Genomic DNA, 19,097 nt, shown 5'->3' with positions numbered 1-19,097 from the left:
ATCGTGTAGTTCGTTTACTAAAGCTTTTCTAATGTCAAGTATCGTTTCCTTAGACCATGAGATCGTGCAACTCCCGGATACCGTAGGAATGCTTTGGGTGTACCAAATGTCACAACGTAACTGGGTGGCTATAAAGGTGCACTACAGGTATCTCCGAAAGTGTCTGTTGGGTTGGCACGGATCGAGACTGGGATTTGTCACTCCGTACGACGGAGAGGTATCTCTGGGCCCACTCGGTAATGCATCATCATAATGAGCTCAATGTGACTAAGTAGTTAGTCACGGGATCATGCATTACAGAACGAGTAAAGTGACTTGCCGGTAACGAGATTGAACGAGGTATTGGGATACCGACGATCGAATCTCGGGCAAGTAACGTACCGATTGACAAAGGGAATTGTGTACGGGATTGCTTGAATCCTCGACATCGTGGTTCATCCAATGAGATCATCGTGGAACGTGTGGGAGCCAACATGGGTATCCAGATCCCGCTGTTGGTTATTGGCTAGAGAGGTGTCTCGGTCATGTCTGCATGATTCCTGAACTCGTAGGGTCTACACACTTAAGGTTCGGTGATGCTAGAGTTGTAGAGATATTAGTATGCGGTTAACCGAAAGTTGTTCGGAGGCCCAGATGAGATCTCGGACGTTACGAGGAGTTCCGGAATGGTCCGGAGGTAAAGATTTATATATAGGAAGTCCAGTTTCGGCCACCGGGAGAGTTTCGGGGGGTCACCGGTATTGTACCGGGACCACCGGAAGGGTCCCGGGGGTCCACCGAGTGGGGCCACCTATCCCGGAGGGCCCCATGGGCTGAAGTGGCGTGGGAACCAGCCCCTGGTGGGCTGGTGCGCCCCACCCAAGGGCCCAAGGCGCCTAGGGTTGGAAACCCTAGGGGGCTGTGCCCCCCCCCCCCCGAGGGGGCATGCGCCCCCCTGGTTGGAAACCCTAAGGGGGCCGTTGCCCCCCAAGGGGCCGCCGCCCCCCTCTAGATGGGATCTCTAAGGGGGGCATGTGCCCCCCTAGCCCTTATATATAGTGGAGGGGAGGGAGGGCAGCCGCACCCTAAGCCCTGGCGCCTCCCTCTCCCTCCCGTGACACCTCTTCATCCTCCAGTAGCGCTTGGCGAAGCCCTGCTGGAATCCCGCTGCTTCCACCACCACGCCGTCGTGCTGCTGGATCTCCATCAACTTCTCCTTCCCCCTTGCTGGATCAAGAAGGAGGAGACGTCTCCACTCCGTACGTGTGTTGAACGCGGAGGTGTCGTCCGTTCGGCGCTAGGATCATCGGTGATTTGGATCACGACGAGTACGACTCCATCAACCCCGTTCTCTTGAACGCTTCCGCTCGCGATCTACAAGGGTATGTAGATGCACTCCTCTCCCCTCTCGTTGCTAGTAAACTCCATAGATTGATCTTGGTGATTCGTACAATTTTTTTAATTTCTGCTACGATCCCCAACACGATCAATGTGGGAGGAAAATATTGAGGATTTAGTTTGGGGAAAGTTCCCGAATTATGTGGTCTATAGCGAACCTAAATTTTCACTTCCATCGTTGCCGACCAATTGTATCCTTTAAGATGCCTAGCTTTCGGCTTCACCCAGTCTGAGGTACTAATTCGGATGACCCGGTAGTAACAATCACAGAGGTGCTCCCTTTACCGCCTAGCCGAACGATCGGGAACGTAGGGGTAAGCACAGGAGCCCGGCAACCCAGCTTGGCCAAAATCTTAAGTCAAATTAATTCATATTTATGGCTTTATAACGATAATTACGGAAGGCGGTGTTTGTGTAATAAATACAACCACTGATGATATATGTTTATTTTTACTCCGTTGCGACCGTTTATCATTTGAAAGTGGCCCATCATCGGCACCCCTTTGTAGATGCTACACAGGGTGTTTCCGCAATAACAAGGCAACCCTTAGCCGATGTCTCGGTGCCCGCAGTTGTGCTAGCAGAAATAAGGCAATCAGATATGCGGGCTTTATAACTTTCACTTACTCATAGGAGCTTAAAGTTGGGAGGCCAGTGACTAACCCCCGGTTAGTGTTCGGCGATAGTCGAGGTCAAGCCATAAACACTTCGGCCCATGTTATGAACGGACCATCATTTAACACGGGGTGACCTCTATCGATCTTATAGTTTAATACAGTCATCGGATCGCTAACCAGTTTACGCTTATTGTGACAGTCAGTTTTCGGCTTTCTCCACTGAGGCGCTTAACCATGCTAGCTGGAAGCACAATCACAGTGGTTCTCCCTTTGCGCACCTAGCCAAACAAAGTGGAACATAGGAGGCAAGCACAGGAGCCGGGCAACCCAACTATTGACCAAAGACACAATTCGAAATGGATGCATATAAATCAATATCCAAGAACATTTTGCCTAGGAGTACCTTGGCTTTTGGTGTGTTCGGCTCAAGTCGCAGCCCCCCGTTGATATTGTCGATGCTTAAAAAGTGTTCGACAGTGTACTGCGGGATTTATGCTCGGACCCAACACCGAGGTGCAGGTCGGCAGGAAAAATGCCGAACTATGGGTCGAAAAAGATTTCCCAAGCTGGTTATTACGCAGGGCACCTCGGTCAAGAGGATGTCCCGCCTCATAAAAGAAAAACACACAAATAGATCAAAAGCGCCATAAGCTTAAAAAACCAAAAAACTTATGCGGAAACTTTATGTCCGAACTAAATCAAGTTTTTTTGTGCCAATCTGAAAATTGGTCTTAAAATTAGTTTGTGCTTCCGTCGTGCTTTAACATGACACATCTGATCTCAAGATTTCGAGTGGGTCAGCCTTCGGCTTCAACCTCCTATCCTTAAGGCGGAGTGCTTCTCACGCCAGTTTAGCGAACTAAGCTCGAGCGGCTTTAGAGAGAAACCAGGCTATCCGGCTATTAACCACATACTCGAGTCGAGGAAGGAGTCATAGAAAAAGACTTTGCAACAAACAAGAAGAAAACACATTTATTATAAAACGGCTCATATAAATTTTAAGAGCCCCCAGTTAACATGGGTAAAGGGAGTTTCTTTTAACAAACAACTCACGCGAGCATGGTCGAACCAAACTCAAATTAAAAAATTAAAAAATTTGAGCATGAAAGCGACTTAGCTAATTAATGTGTTCGGCGTTGATGACATGGGTCGAACTTGCAGCGGGTCAAGGTCCCAGCCCCCAAGCCAATCCTGAGGTGTCCGAGCGAAGAGCTTGGCTTGATGAAGTGGCGATATAGCACGGCCAATGTGGTGAGGTGGAACCCCCAGGCCGACCGAGGCGATAGAGCAGGCTGACAGTATGACGCCGAAGTCCCCAGTGTGGGTTAATGAAGTGATGACGAAGCCCCCGATCCAGCCGAGGTGCCGTGGTTCGTCGGTACGCCGAGGTGACAGTGCGGCCTAGTCTGAACCAATCTCCTGCACACATAAAATATTGCAAGCAAGAAATAATAACAATAGTATGCTTTAAAAAATTCTTGTACTTAATTAATTTAAGTGAATTAAATAATTAAAGAAATATGGCCTGAATGTCGAAGTGACGGAGAAGGTCGGTACGGTGATGTTGTAGCCACCATGCCAGCCGAGTGTCGAAGCTGGTCGGCTAGTGACGCCGGAGTCACCGGAGCATGTTGATGAAGAAATAGCGGAGCCCCCGGTCCAGCCGAGGTGTCGAAGCCTCCATGTTAGCCGATGAGTCGAAGTAGGTCGGCATGATGGACATCAGCTTGAAGAAGCAACAGTGCAGCCATGCTGATGCAGGTCGTAACTCGTGACGTGGTCAATGTCGGCTTGATAAAGTGACCGTGCGGTGATGCCGGTGTGCCCGCTCCGTGTAATCCATGGGGCGGCGATGTTGGTGATGATTTATCCTTCGGAATGCCGAACTCTTGTTCAGCTCGCCGAGATGATGATCCGAAGAAGTTGAGCTCGGCTTAACAAAGCGACGACGTGTCTAGCGCAGGTCGGCAGCCGTGGAGCAATGTTACCGGACTGGTTTGACACCAGCGTGATGGTGAAGAGTACCTCGGAGAAGGCTTAAAATTTTATGGGCATGTGTTAAGAACAACGCACAATACCCTAGAAGAAAATTCCTTTAAAAAGGTTGACCAATATCATGTTCATAAAGAAACATGAATTCGGGTCGGATCCGTATTCGCGCAGAAAACAGATCAAAAAATTGGTCCACACATCGGAAGGTTCCTGGAGTTTGAACCGTCAGATCGAGCTGAAATTTTGAGGGTTAGTAGATATGGGAATTCCGCAGCAGATGAACGGTTGGATCTTACAAAGGACCTCCGAGCTGGGCTCTGGAGACCACGCCCTAAACTCGTCTAGATTCCCGTCCAGATTTGAAAGGGCTCCGGTATATCATAGATTGCGGGAGATTCCTCCAACGGAACTCGACGAAATTCTGCATGTTTGTTGTAGACTTAATTCCGCACAATTCCACTGAATTAATCATTAAAAAAACACTCGAGGAGGCGGTGGCGGCGGATACAAGTTCGTTGTCTAGAAAAACAGCAATGTCGCTCAAGGGCAATGTTGACGTCGAGCCCCCGGGCTCCATGAATGATTCCTCCATGATCTTGAGAGAGATCGGAGTTGATGTTGATGAAGGTCATCGTCCGAACATGACGATCTGATGCGGAGTGCAGTCCTCGGTCGAGCCAAGGTGACCAGTCGAGCCGGTGATGAAGATGTCAACGTTGCAGTTAATCTGCAGATCAGCCATTGATCCTTCAGTGATCTCACAGCAAAACTCTCAATGAAAGGACCATTTTCAGTGTCAAAACTGGCAGATCTCGGGGTAGGGGGTCCCAAGCTATGGATCATGGATCGATGGGTAACAAGAGACGAGGGACACGGTGTTTACCCAGGTTTGGGCCCTCTCTAAGAGGTAAAACCCTACTCCTGCTTCATTATATTCAAGGTATATGGTTACAGAGTTGATCTACCTCGAGATCATATTTGTGGTCTAAGCCCTAAGGGTATGATGAATAACGTCATCATGATCTATCGACTAGCCTAGGCTCGACTTATATAATGTACCAGAGGCCTAGGATAACAAGAGTCCTAGTCAAATACGTTGGTGGAGAGGAGTCCTTGTCTTGATCACCAAGTCTTGCGGAATCTTCCTCGTGTATGCATCGGTTGTCCGAACTAGCCCATGAGTAAACGACCATGGGGGTCCTCGGGCAATCCACCTAGACGGGAGACGACGTGGTGAGTACCCCCTAGTCCAGGACACCGTCAGACACTGCAAGATTGAACCCAAAGCTAAGCATTTCTCCCATTGCAAGAAAAACCAATCTAGTTGGCCAAACCAAACCGATAGTTTGAAGAGAATTACAAAGATATCAAATCATGCATAAAAGAATTCAGAGAAGATTCAATTAATATTCATAGATAAGCTGATCATAAATCCACAATTCATCGGATCTCGGCAAACACCGCGCAAAAAAGGATTACATCAAATAGATCTCCAAGAACATCGAGGAGAACATGGTATTGAGAATCAAAGAGAGAGAAGAAGCCATCTAGCTACTAGCTATGGACCAGTAGGTCTAAGGTAAGCTACTCATGCTTCATCGGAAGGGCAATGGTGTTGATGTAGAAGCCCTCTGTGATCGAATCCCCCTCCGGCAGGGTGCCGAAAATGGTCCCTAGATGGGATCTCACGGGTACAGAAGATTGCGGCGGTGCAGAAGTGTTTTCGTGGATGCCTCTATTGGTTTGGGGATATATGGGAATATATAGGCGAAAGAATTAGGTCAGGGGAGTCACGAGGGGCCCACAAGGGTGGGAGGCGCGCCCTCCGTCCTTGTGGCCGCCTCGTGGCTCTTCCGACTTCATCTCCAAGTCTCTTGATTGTCTTCTGGTCCAAGAAAAATCATCGCGAAGGTTTACTCCATTTGGACTCCGTTTGGTATTCCCTTTATGCGAAACTCTAAAACAGGGAAAAAACAGGAACTCACACTGGCCTCTGGGTTAATATGTTAGTCCCAAAAATAATATAAAATAGCATAATAATGCATATAAAACATGCAATATAGATAATATAATAGTATGGAACAATCAAAAATTATAGATACGTTGGAGACGTATCAGCTGCCGCGGACAAGAGGCATTGTGGTCTGCTTATTTCTGCAAATAGTGGTGCTTAAATTTAGTGGAACTGCACAAGTTTAGATGGTCAGTACACTACATGGTTTAGTTCAACATTCCAACTGAGAACACGATTATAATTGGTTATTCTGGAATGAGAGAACCTAACCCTCGATGGTGGCAACAAGAAAAACCAGAGTGGACTCTAGGAAATTAAAGCCTGCCTAGGGAGCCCTTTGCTCAGAGAAGCCTTGCTTGTTTTTCCTGATTTGTAAACCTTCTCACAACTTTGTCTTTTGATGTGAACTAGTAAATGTTTGTTATGTTCTATGAATCATTGAGATGTATAAAATTCTTAACTTGTGATTTTCAAGTATTTTATGAAGCCGAGTTTAATGTGAATTTTCCACATGAATGCTAGACTAGCATGTGAACGTTTGGAATTTTCATTGTGGCCTCAGTTAACTACATGAACCACTGTAACAAGATACGTAGTTGCTTATATGACACACAACAGAGTATTGATTGTTAGCTGGTCGATCGATAGCCGACATTTCTAGTGTTGAAGCGAGCTGAGCCAATGTGCCGTGTTTTGCACAACTGCTTACATGTGGGGTAGTACCAACAGTGTTTACAAGTACTTAACCATCCTTACGTACCCTATGTATACGTCAGCACACAGTTCTTGAACAAGTACTCTATTTCATCAAACACACACTACTCGTATGATAAACCATGACAACTTATGTCTTACCATGCCATATTACATGAAAAAACTAGTGAGGACGCATCTGTTTCGGCAACAATTATGATGGTTCTCACATGATTCACGGGCACACAAAAGTAGCATTAGTTCCATAGACAGATTCAAATAGAGTACTAGCCCAGAGGGCTCGATAATAGGCAAGGTCCGGATACTTAGACACGATCCAAACTACTTTTAAACACTAGTTGGGCCAACTATTTCATGACTCAATATAATTTGGGATGGAAACAAGACGGACCTTGCCATGAACATCATCGAGAACGTCAGGACAACAGCACAATCATGTCAACCTTTTTGAAGATAACCTTGTGGCCTTGCCACTCATAAACTTGTTTGTCGAGGAATGCCACGTCATCTTCCTGCGTAAGCCTGACACAAACAGTATGCCTCACAAACAAAGGAGTAACTTTGTACTTCTTGTGCTTCAGTACAACCTGGATAACACGCCTGACAACAATGTGGCTGGAATACATCTCGACTTTGGTATAAGTGCAACTGGCTTCCAGGATCCAACAACCTAAGAACTTAGTTTTCCCAATGCGTATATTCAGGTCATCCGCCTCATAGCGAGTGACATGTACAACCACACAATCCTTGTCTGCATCAGGGCTCTAATTGAAATAGAAACAAATTCTGAATTACTTTCCAATATAAAAACCACAAGTTATTTAAACCACTATGTAGAGCCAAAAGTATGCATGACAGGGAAGGTAGCATGGCATCGAAGCTAATAAAATTTTGCATTCTTTGTCACCACATACTTAGATGAAAAACCACAATAGAGATTGACAAATAAGAAAATCACCTTGGGCAGCTCAGCGGGGGGGGGGGGGACACATCCTCGAAGGGGGAAAACTGCTCCTCCAGGGCCATGGGGGTTGTAACCTCAAACGGGGCGTTGACCATCTCAGTAGTGGCCGTGAGCATATCTGGGGTTGGCTTGGTGGCGGCCTCCATCTTCTTGGAGCTCTCTGTCTCGTGAGGATTAGCCACCCGCATCTGCTCCCACATCGGCAGATCTTTGCCTGGTTGGTCCATCATGAAACTGACGAATAGGAGACAACTGAAAGGAAAACACAATCGCATTGACAATGAAACAAAAAAGAGAGTGAGGATCGGTTACTGCTTTGCAAAAGTTTTTTTCTGAAAGAAAATATACCAACATCACGGATCGACTTACCTTCCCTTCGTTGGAAGAGAAGAACAATGCAGATGTGAGTGTTGGCTTTCTTGAAGACGGTGAGGGAGAAGGGGATTCAAAGAAGAGTGAAATGATGGTTGCTTCGTCCGTCAAACTTAGACTGCGGGGAGGTGTGGTTCTGATATGACGGCTCGTTACTGTCGCGCTATGACCGGGGTGACTCTCCGCCTGCATACCGCCTTCTAATTTGGTGGATGTCATTTGGGCCCGTGCGCTGCATGGCCCGCATGTCGGTGAACTAAAGTAAAACGGCATTCAGTAGCGGGAGATGTTTCGATGACCTTGGAGGAGCCAGAAGCGGTGGTGTATCGAAGGTACTAGTTGTAACTATTTTTCTGGGTAGCTGTAGAGTGTCTCCACTGTACTAGTAGTAATTGTTTCTCTGAGTCCAAGACAAAAGTGCCCATCCACCCTAGTCAATAATAAAATCAATTCAAAAGCCCACATATTTACTTAATGAGAGGCGTTACCCAGCACACCGCCCCCAAAAAAACCTGGGTGCTCTTCTTCCTCCCCACTCCCACCCACCTCATGTCAGCTCGCTCCACTCGTACCCCCAAATTACTCACCTCACTCCTACAGAAAACCCCAGCTCCCCTTCTAACTCACTACTGAAAGTGCGTTATATCAACTAGAGGGGGGTGAATAGGCGATTTTTATGAATTCTTCACTGAGGAATTTCAGGGTGAGGAAATTCCTAAGCAAAGAACTACTTGCAGCAGAATAAGTACTCAGATGGAAACATAACAGAACATAAGCATGGTCATCATGATGAAATGTAAACATGCACAGAGTACAGGAAGCGTAAGCACATGATAAAACAGGATGAAGACAAACAGACTGAAGAACTTGAACTGAGGAAATTGAGAAAGTCTTCAGTCAAAGTCTTCAAACAGATACGAACAAGCACACAACACAGTTATGAGGAAATGAAAGAGTTGAGGAAATAGAACTGTAGGCTTGGTGAAGACAATGATTTGGTAGACCAGTTCCAACTGCTGTGACAGTTGTACGTCTGGTTTGAGCGGCTAGGTATTTAAACCTGAGGACACACAGTCCCGGACACACAGTCCTCACCGTATTCTCCTTGAGCTAAGGTCACACAGACCTCGCCCAATAACTCGTGGTAAGTCTTCAGGTGACTTCCAAACCTTCACAAACTCGGTCACTCGGCGATCCACAATTTCCTCTTGGATGCTCTAGACCATGATGCCTAACCGTCTGGAAGATGCATAGTCTTCAAAGGTAACAAGCGTCGGATCCACGCAGGATCAATCTCTTCAGTGATGCTCAATCACTTTGGGTTTGTAGGTGTTTGGGTTTGGGTTTTCCTCACTTGATGATTTTCGCTCAAAGTCCTCGGAGGATGGGATGCTCTCAAATGACAAGTGTCAGTTTCTCTCGGAGCAGCCAACCAACTAGTGGTTGTAGGGGGCGGCTATTTATAGCCTAGGGAGCAGCCCGACATGATAAGACATAAATGCCCTTCAATGATATGACCGTTAGGTGGATAGATATTTTGGGATAGCTGGCGCGTAGCACAGCAACGGTCGGATATTTGAGGCTCAAATTCCTCAGGGCTATCATGTTCCTCACTTGTAGGCAATCCGAACTGGCGAATTCCTAACTCCTTAGTCGGAACAAATTCCTCAGAGACTAGAAGAACTTCGTCTCTGTCACTGAAGAAATTTGACTGAACTGTATGAGATTTCCAATGGCTTCACTCGAAGGGATTGGTAGGTGTAGGATTTTGAGTTGAGCATCACTTGGAAATTTTTCCTTTGTATTTCCTCGACCCCCTTTAACAGTACGGTGTTTCCTATGACTCAAGAAAGAGAAAATGAAACTACGAAAACAAAATTCTTCACACTTCATGTTCCTCGAATGAATACCAAGTCTTCAAGGTCACACCAATTTCTTCACTTTCAAAGTCTTCAGAAATCCAAAGTCTCCAGTCGAAGATATTCATTTTTAGGGGTCGACTTTCTCTGTAAATACCAAACTCCTCATAGACTTATAGACATGTGTACACTCACAAATGCATCAGTCCCTTAACCTATAAGTCTTCAATACACCAAAATCAGTAAGGGGCACTAGATGCACTTACAATCTCCCCCTTTTTGGTGATTGATGACAATATAGGTTAAGTTTTCAATGGGGATAAACATATGAAGTGTAAATACTGAAATTGTGGAATTTGATTGCAAGATATAGAAGAACTCCCCCTGAAGATGTGCATAGTGAGGAATTTTCTTCTGAAGCAATGCACACTTGAAGAGTAGAATCATGGAGATCTCCCCCTATATCTTGTAATTCATACACACATTTGACATATAATGTGAAGAATTTGAGATGCATGATGAAATATGGTGACTGAAGTAATTCAGCATGCGTGCATTAACATTAACTAGGAATAAGCATGCAAAAGAACACATCAAAAGTATCAGACCACCATAGAGTTTAAGTTTACAACTCGATCCAGCAAAGTCTTCAAAAGAACGAGAGTTGTAACTTAGAAAAAAATGCCCATATATGTAGACCCGCTTGAAGACTAACTCAAATTTCTCCCCCTTTGGCATCGAATGATCAAAAGGATCGAAAAATGAGGACTAACGCCCCTGAAGAATATCATGATGATGGAGGAGCGCCAGTGTTGTTGGGGTAGTGTGTTGTTGTAGGGCCTGTCGCAGTGTCGTCCAAGACTTCATGCTCGTCCGTGTCGCGTGATGAAGAATATGAGCTGGCCACCAAGGAGGGAACTTTGACCTTCTTGAATTTCTTCGCTGGTGGCTGAGACCAGTCAAAGTCCTGCTTGAAACCCATTTGCTTCAGATCTTCTTCACCATACAAATGTGACAGAACAGCCCAGGTGCGACCGAAGACTTCATGGAGGTAGTAATGGTTTTTCTTCACTGCATTGTGTGTAGCAGTCATGTTGTGAAGAATTGAACCAAACTAATGCTTAACCCATTTGTGGTTGTGATCGACCTTCTGGTGAAGACTGAGGAGAAGCTTGATAACCCACAAGTATATGGGATCGCAACAGTTTTCGAGGGTAGAGTATTCAACCCAAATTTATTGATTCGACACAAGGGGAGCCAAAGAATATTCTCAAGTATTAGCAGTTGAGTTGTCAATTCAACCACACCTGGATAACTTAATATCTGCAGCAAAGTATTTAGTAGCAAAGTAGTATGGAAGTAACGGTAACGGTGGCAAAAGTAACAGTGATAGATTTGTAGTGATTGTAACAGTAGCAACGGAAAAGTAAATAAGCGAAGAACAATATATGAAAAGCTTGTAGGCATTGGATCGGTGATGGAGAATTATGCCAGATGTGATTCATCATGTAATAGTTATAACATAGGGTGACACAGAACTAGCTCCAATTCATCAATGTAATGTAGGCATGTATTCCGAATATAGTCATACGTGCTTATGGAAAAGAACTTGCATGACATCTTTTGTCCTACCCTCCCGTGGCAGCGGGGTCCTATTGGAAACTAGGGGATATTAAGGCCTCCTTTTAATAGAGTACCGGACGAAAGCATTAACACTTAGTGCATACATGAACTCCTCAAACTACGGTCATCACCGGTAGTGGTCCCGATTATTGTCAATTCGGGATTAACGGATCATAACACATAATAGGTGACTATAGACTTGCAAGATAGGATCAAGAACTCACATATATTCATGGAAACATAATAGGTTCATATCTGAAATCATGGCACTCGGGCCCTAGTGACAAGCATTAAGCATAGCAAAGTCATAGCAACATCAATCTCAGAACATAATGGATACTAGGGATCAAACCCTAACAAAACTAACTCGATTACATGGTAAATCTCATCCAACCCATCACCGTCCAGCAAGCCTACGATGGAATTACTCACGCACGGCGGTGAGCATCATGAAATTGGTGATGGAGGATGGTTGATGATGACGATGGCGACGGATTCCCCTCTCCGGAGCCCCGAACGGACTCTAGATCAGCCCTCCCGAGAGAGATTAGGGCTTGACGGCGGCTCCGTATCATAAAATGCAATGAATCCTTCTTTTTGATTTTTTTTTCTCCCCGAACACGAATATATAGAGTTGGAGTTAAGGTCGGTGGAGCACCAGGGGGCCCACGAGGCAAGGGGCGTGCCCAGGGGGTAGGCGCGCCCCCACCCTCTTGGACAGGGTGTGGACCCCCTGGCCTTGATTCATTCGCCAGTATTTTTTATTAATTCCAAAAATAATCTCCGTAGATTTTCAGGTCATTCCGAGAACTTTTATTTCTGCACAAAAATAACACCATGGCAATTCTGCTGAAAACAGCGTTAGTCTGGGTTAGTTCCATTCAAATCATGCAAGTTAGAGTCAAAAACAAGGGCAAAAGTGTTTGGAAAAGTAGATACGACGGAGACGTATCAACTCCCCCAAGCTTAAACCTTTGCTTGTCCTCAAGCAATTCAGTTGATAAACTGAAAGTGATAAAGAAAAACTTTTACAAACTTTGTTTGCTCTTGTTGTTGTAAATATGTAGAGCCAGCATTCAAGTTTTCAGAAAATATTATAAACTAACCACATTCACAATAACATTTAGGTCTCATGTTTACTCATAGCAATGGCATAATCAACTAGCGAGCAATAATAATAAATCTCAGATAACAACACTTTCTCCAAACAATCATAATATGATATAACAAGATGGTATCTCGCTAGCCCTTTCTGAGACCACAAAACATAAATGCATGGTAAAAGAGATCCAGTCATAGTCATACCCAATATAAATTAATAGTAATGCATGCAAATGACAGCGGTGCTCTCCAACTGGTGCTTTTTAATAAGAGGGTGATGACTCAACATAAAAGTAAATAGATAGGCCCTTCGCAGAGGGAAGCAGGGATTTGTAGAGGTGCCAGAGCTCGATTTTTGAAATAGAGATAAATAATATTTTGAGCGGCATACTTTCATTGTCAACATAACAACCGAGGGATCTCGATATCTTCCATGCTACACACATTATAGGCGGTTCCCAAACAGAATGGTAAAGTTTATACTCCCCTTCCACCAACAAGCATCAATCCATGGCTGGCTCGAAACAACGAGTGCCTCCAACTAACAAGAGTCTCGGGGGAGTTTTGTTTGCAATTATATTGATTTGATTTGCTTAGAGCATGGGACTAGGCATCCAGGTGACCGGCCATTTTCTCGTGAGTGAGGAGCGGAGTCCACTCCTCTTGAGAATAACCCGCCTAGCATGGAAGATACAGACAGCCCTACTTGATACATGAGCTATTCGAGCATGCAAAACAGAATTTCATTTGAAGGTTTAGAGTTTGGCACATACAAATTTACTTGGAACGGCAGGTAGATACCGCATATAGGAAGGTATGGTGGACTCATATGGAATAACTTTGGGGTTTATGGAAGTGGATGCACAAGCAGTATTCCCGCTTAGTACAAGTGAATGCTAGAAAGACTGGGAAGCGACCAACTAGAGAGCGACAATGGTCATGAACATGCACTAAAATTAATAAACATTGAGTGCAAGTATGAGTAGGATATAATCCACCATGAACATAAATATCGTGGAGGCTATGTTGATTTTGTTTCAACTACATGCGTGAACATGCGCCAAGTCAAGTCACTCGAATCATTCAAAGAAGGATACCACCCTATCATACCACATCACAACCATTTTAATAGCATGTTGGCACGCAAGGTAAACCATTATCAACTCCTAGCTAATTAAGCATGGCATAAGCAACTATAATCTCTAATTGTCATTGCAAACATGTTTCATTCATAATAGGCTAAATCCGGAACGATGAACTAATCATATTTACAAAAACAAGAGAGGTCGAGTTCATACCAGCTTCTCTCATCTCATCGGTCCATCATATATCGTCATTATTGCCTTTCACTTGCACGACCGAACGATGTGTATAATAATAATAGTGCACGTGCATTGGACTAAGCTGGAATCTGCAGGCATTCAATACAAAGGAGAAGACAAGGTAATATGGGCTCTTGGTTAAATCAACAATAATGCATATAAGAGCGACTTCAACATTTTCATTATGGTCTTCTCCTCTCGACCCCCAAAGAAAAGAAATAAAACTATTTACACGGGAAAGCTCCCAACAAACAAAAGAAGTACAGGAAATCTTTTTGGGTTTTCTTTTAACTATTACTACTACAGACATGGAAAGTAAACTAGCTAAAAGCTACGACCAATGTTTTTGTTTTTTCTTAAGGTTTATCAAACACACAAGAAGAAAGCATAAAAAGGAAAATAAACTAGCATGGATATTACAATGAAAAAGTATGAGCACTGACAACTAGCATGAGTGTGTGAATATGAATGTAATGTCGGTGAGAAATACGTACTCCCCCAAGCTTAGGCTTTTGGCCTAAGTTGGTCTATGGCCACGGCTGGCCTGGCGGATATCCAAAGTTGTAGTTGGGGTCATACTGTGATGCAGCAGCTATTGCCTCATGAGCTGCCGCTTGGAGGCGAGCTGTCTCCGTCCTCCTCTTATACTCGTTCGCCTCCTCCCTGGTTATAATAAATCTCCCTTTTGTCTGAAAGTCAAAGAAAGTAGGAGCAGGGAGAGCAACATGGAAAATGCGGCGCCTATCAAACATTAGTCGGTACTGGAGAGGTTGTTCATTCCTCTCAATAAACTGATGGCGAACCATAGCCTCATATCCTAGAAAAGTGGGAGGCAATTCCATATCACTTTCATGTATGGGTATCCCAAGAAAATTAGCCACACGGGTTGCATAAATACCACCAAACAAGTCTCCACTTAAACCATTATTGTGCAACCTCCGTGCAACAATGGCCCCCAAGTTATAATGTTTATCTCCTAAAACAGCACTCTTGAGAACGCTAAGATCAGGGACACACATGTGACATGCTTCATCCTTACCATTTATGCACCTACCTATGAAGAGAGCAAAATAATGTACAGCAGGAAAATGAATGCTCCCTATGGTAGCTTGTGTGACATCTCTAGATTCCCCCACCGTAATACTAGCAAGAAAATATCTAAACTCATATTTGCGAGGTTCACTAACACTACCCCATTGTGGAAGTTTGCAAGCAGTACTAAAATCCTCTAAGTCCATAGTATAAGATTGGCCATAGATATCAAATAGGACAGTGTGAGAATTACGTGAAGATGAAAATTTGAACCTTCTCACAAAGGAATCGGTTAGGTGATAGTATTGAGGGCACTTATCTAGCATGAAGCCCTCGAGTTCAGCATTACGCACATATGCATCAAATTCCTCCTTAATTCCTACTCGAACCATGAAATCTTCTGACGGCCATTCACAAGGCCACACTTGAGCTTCTCTTGGTGGTTCATGGTCCGGCTCACGTATTGCGGGCCTGGGTCCTTGCTTCCTTGAAGAACGACCTTGGTACATTTTCCTAAACATATTTCCTCCTTTGAAAAATTTCTGAAAATTTTAGTAACTTAAAATAAAAGTGAACCAAACTCAACAAAATTGATACTACTCCCACAAGTGCCTAGAGACTATATCATGCGTTAGAACTACTTGGGACCAAATAAATTTGACATGCAAGCTCAAGAACAGGGTCACCTAAGCAGCAAAGATTTTCAATGAATAAAGCACTAGAACAAAACTAATTGGACCATTGGAGGAGTCACATACCGAAGAACAATCCCCCAAAGCAGTTTTGTTAGTGGAGCTTTGAGCTAGGAGATTGAAAATCGCAGCAAAATGAGCTAGAACTCGTGCTTGAGCTGGTTGGTGATTTTTTTGGGAGGAAGGAGTATGTGGTGGCTGGAATAAGTGGAGGGGAGCCACCATGGGCCCACGAGGCAAAGGGCGCGCCCTGGACCCTCGTGGCCAGGTGCTTGCTCCCCCTGATGTGTTCTCAGTGCCAGATATTCTCAAATATTGCAGAAAAAATCGTATTTCATTTTTGGGGCATTTGGAGAACTTTTATTTTCAGAGGTATTTTTTATTGCATGGATAATTCAGAAAACTGACAAAATATACTATTTTTGCTTTATTTAATCTAAATAACAGAAAAAAGGAGGGTACAGAAGGTTGTGCTTTCTAACTTCATCCATCTCATTCTCATCAAAAGGAATCCACTAACAATGTTGATCAAGTCTTGTTAACAAACTCATTCCGAATAACATGGAACCGGAGAAATTTTGAATAACACTATGTTACCTCAATGGGGATATGCACATCCCCAACAATAAGAATATCATATCTCTTTTTGACAGTAGGAAGAGGAAATTCAAAACCTCCAATAGTAATCGATGGAATTTTTCCAATAGAATTGATACTGTGGACTTGAGGTTGTTTCCTCGGAAAGTGTACCGTATGCTCATTTCCATTAACATGAAAAGTGACATTGCCTTTATTGCAATCAAGAACAGCCCCTGTAGTATTCAAAAAGAGTCTTCCAAGAATAATAGACATACTATCGTCCTCGGGAATATCAAGAATAACAAAGTCCGTTAAAATAGTAACGTTTGCAACCACAACAGGTACATCCTCACAAATACCGACAGGTATAGCAGTTGATTTATCAGCCATTTGCAAAGATATTTCAGTAGGTGTCAACTTATTCAAATCAAGTCTATGATATAAAGAAAGAGGCATAACACTAACACCGGCTCCAAGATCACATAAAGCAGTTCTAACATAGTTTCTTTTAATGGAGCATGGTATAGTAGGTACTCCTGGATCTCCAAGTTTCTTAGGTATTCCACCCTTAAAAGTATAATTAGCAAGCATGGTGGAAATTTCAGCTTCCGGTATCTTTCTCTTATTTGTGACAATATCTTTCATGTACTTAGCATAAGGATTCATTTTAAGCATATCAGTAAAACACATACGCAAGAAGATAGGTCTAATCATTTCAGCACAGCGCTCAAAATCCTCATCATCCTTTTTCTTGGATGGTTTGGGAGGAAAGGGCATGGGTTTCTGAACAATGGTTCCCTTTCTTTACCGTGCTTCTTAGCAACAAAGTCTCTCTTATCATAACGTTGATTCTTTGATTGTGGGTTATCAAGATCAATAGCAGATTCAATCTCTACATCATTATTATTGCTAGGTTGAGCATCAATATGAACATCATCATTAACATTATCACTAGGTTCATGTTCATTACCAGATTGTGTTTCAACATCAGAAATAGAAATATCATTGGGATTCTCAGGTGTGTCAACAACAGGTTCACTAGAAGCATGCAAAGTCCTATCATTCTTCTTTTTCTTCTTGTTAGAAGGACTAGGTGCATCAACATTAGTTCTTTGAGAATCCTGCTCAATTCTCTTAGGGTGGCCCTCAGGATACAAAGGTTCCTGAGTCATTTTACCCCCTCTAGTCATAACTCTAACAGCATTATCATTCTTCTTGTTATGTAATTCACTGAGCAAATCATTTTGAGCTTTAAGCACTTGTTGTACTTGAGTGGTAACCATAGAAGCATGTTTCCTAATGAGTTTAAGTTGACCTTTAACTCTAGACATATAATCACTCAAGTGTTCAAGCATATCAGCATTGTGTTTCAATTGTCTACCAAAATAAGCATTGAAGTTTTCTTGTTTGATAATAAAATTATCAAACTCATCTAAGCATTGGCTAGCAGACTTATAATGAGGAATATCACCTTCATCGAATCTATAGAGGGAATTCATCTTTACTACCTGTGTCGAGTTATCAAGACCATGTATTTCTTCAACAGGCGGTAAATTAAGACCATGTATTTCTTCAATAGGTGGTAAATTCTTAACATCTTCAGTTCTAATACCTTCTTCTTTCATAGATTTCTTTGCCTCTTGCATATCTTCAGGACTGAGAAATAGATACCCCTTTTCTTCGGAGTTGGCTTAGGAGTTGGTTCAGGAAGTGTCCAATTATTTTCATTAGTCAACATATTATTCAATAGCAATTCAGCTTGATCAACTGTTCTTTCCCTGAAAACACAACCAGCACAACTATCCAGGTGGTTGTCGGTGTCAAAACCGGCAGATCTCGGGTAGGGGGTCCCGAACTGTGCATCTGAGGCAGATGGTAACAGGAGGCAGGGGACACGATGTTTACCCAGGTTCGGGCCCTCTCAATGGAGGTAATACCCTACTTCCTGCTTGATTGATCTTGATGATATGAGTATTACAAGAGTTGATCTACCACGAGATCGTAGAGGCTAAACCCTAGAAGCTAGCCTATGATTATGATTGTTGTTGTCCTACGGACTAAACCCTCCGGTTTATATAGACACCGGAGGGGCTAGGGTTAGACAGAGTCGGTTACAAGGGAGGAGATCTACATATCCGAATTTCCAAGCTTGCCTTCCACGCAAAGGAGAGTCCCATCCGGACACGGGACGAAGTCTTCAATCTTGTATCTTCATAGTCCAACAGTCCGGCCAAAGTATATAGTCCGGCAGTCCGAGGACCCCCTAATCCAGGACTCCCTCAGTAGCCCCTGAACCAGGCTTCAATGACGATGAGTCCGGCGCGCAGATCGTCTTCGGCATTGCAAGGCGGGTTCCTCCTCCGAATACTCCATAGAAGATTTTGAACACAAGGATCGTGTCCGGCTCTGCAAAACAAATTCCACATACCACCATAGAGAGTATAATATTTCCACAAATCTGATCTGTTGACAACTTTTCATAACGTGACATCCTGCCGTGGTCCGGTCATTACGAACCGTTTTTCCCAGCCTGCCACTGCACGTGTTGCGAGGCGGTTTTATTGGCACGTCTTGTCGAAGCAGAGATCGTGTTCCCCTTATCACGGGATTCTCATCAATACGGGTGTGGGCAACCCAATCGTGCCCGCTGGTATGACTCCTCAATTTTAGGCAAGTTCCAAATGGCCACGCGGAGGACGCTTGATATTCACCCTCTTTATAAAGGGGCCAAGGCCTGTCCTTTTCTTCTCGCGCTCGATCCTTCCCTTCCCCCACCTCGAATTCCAACACCCAAGGCTCGGGCTAAGCGCTTCGAACCTTCAATCATGTCCGGATCCAA

This window comes from Aegilops tauschii, chromosome 5 (genome assembly GCF_002575655.3).
Source record: "Aegilops tauschii subsp. strangulata cultivar AL8/78 chromosome 5, Aet v6.0, whole genome shotgun sequence".
Classification (NCBI taxonomy): Eukaryota; Viridiplantae; Streptophyta; class Magnoliopsida; order Poales; family Poaceae; genus Aegilops; species Aegilops tauschii.
Note: the sequence above shows the minus strand (reverse complement) of the source record.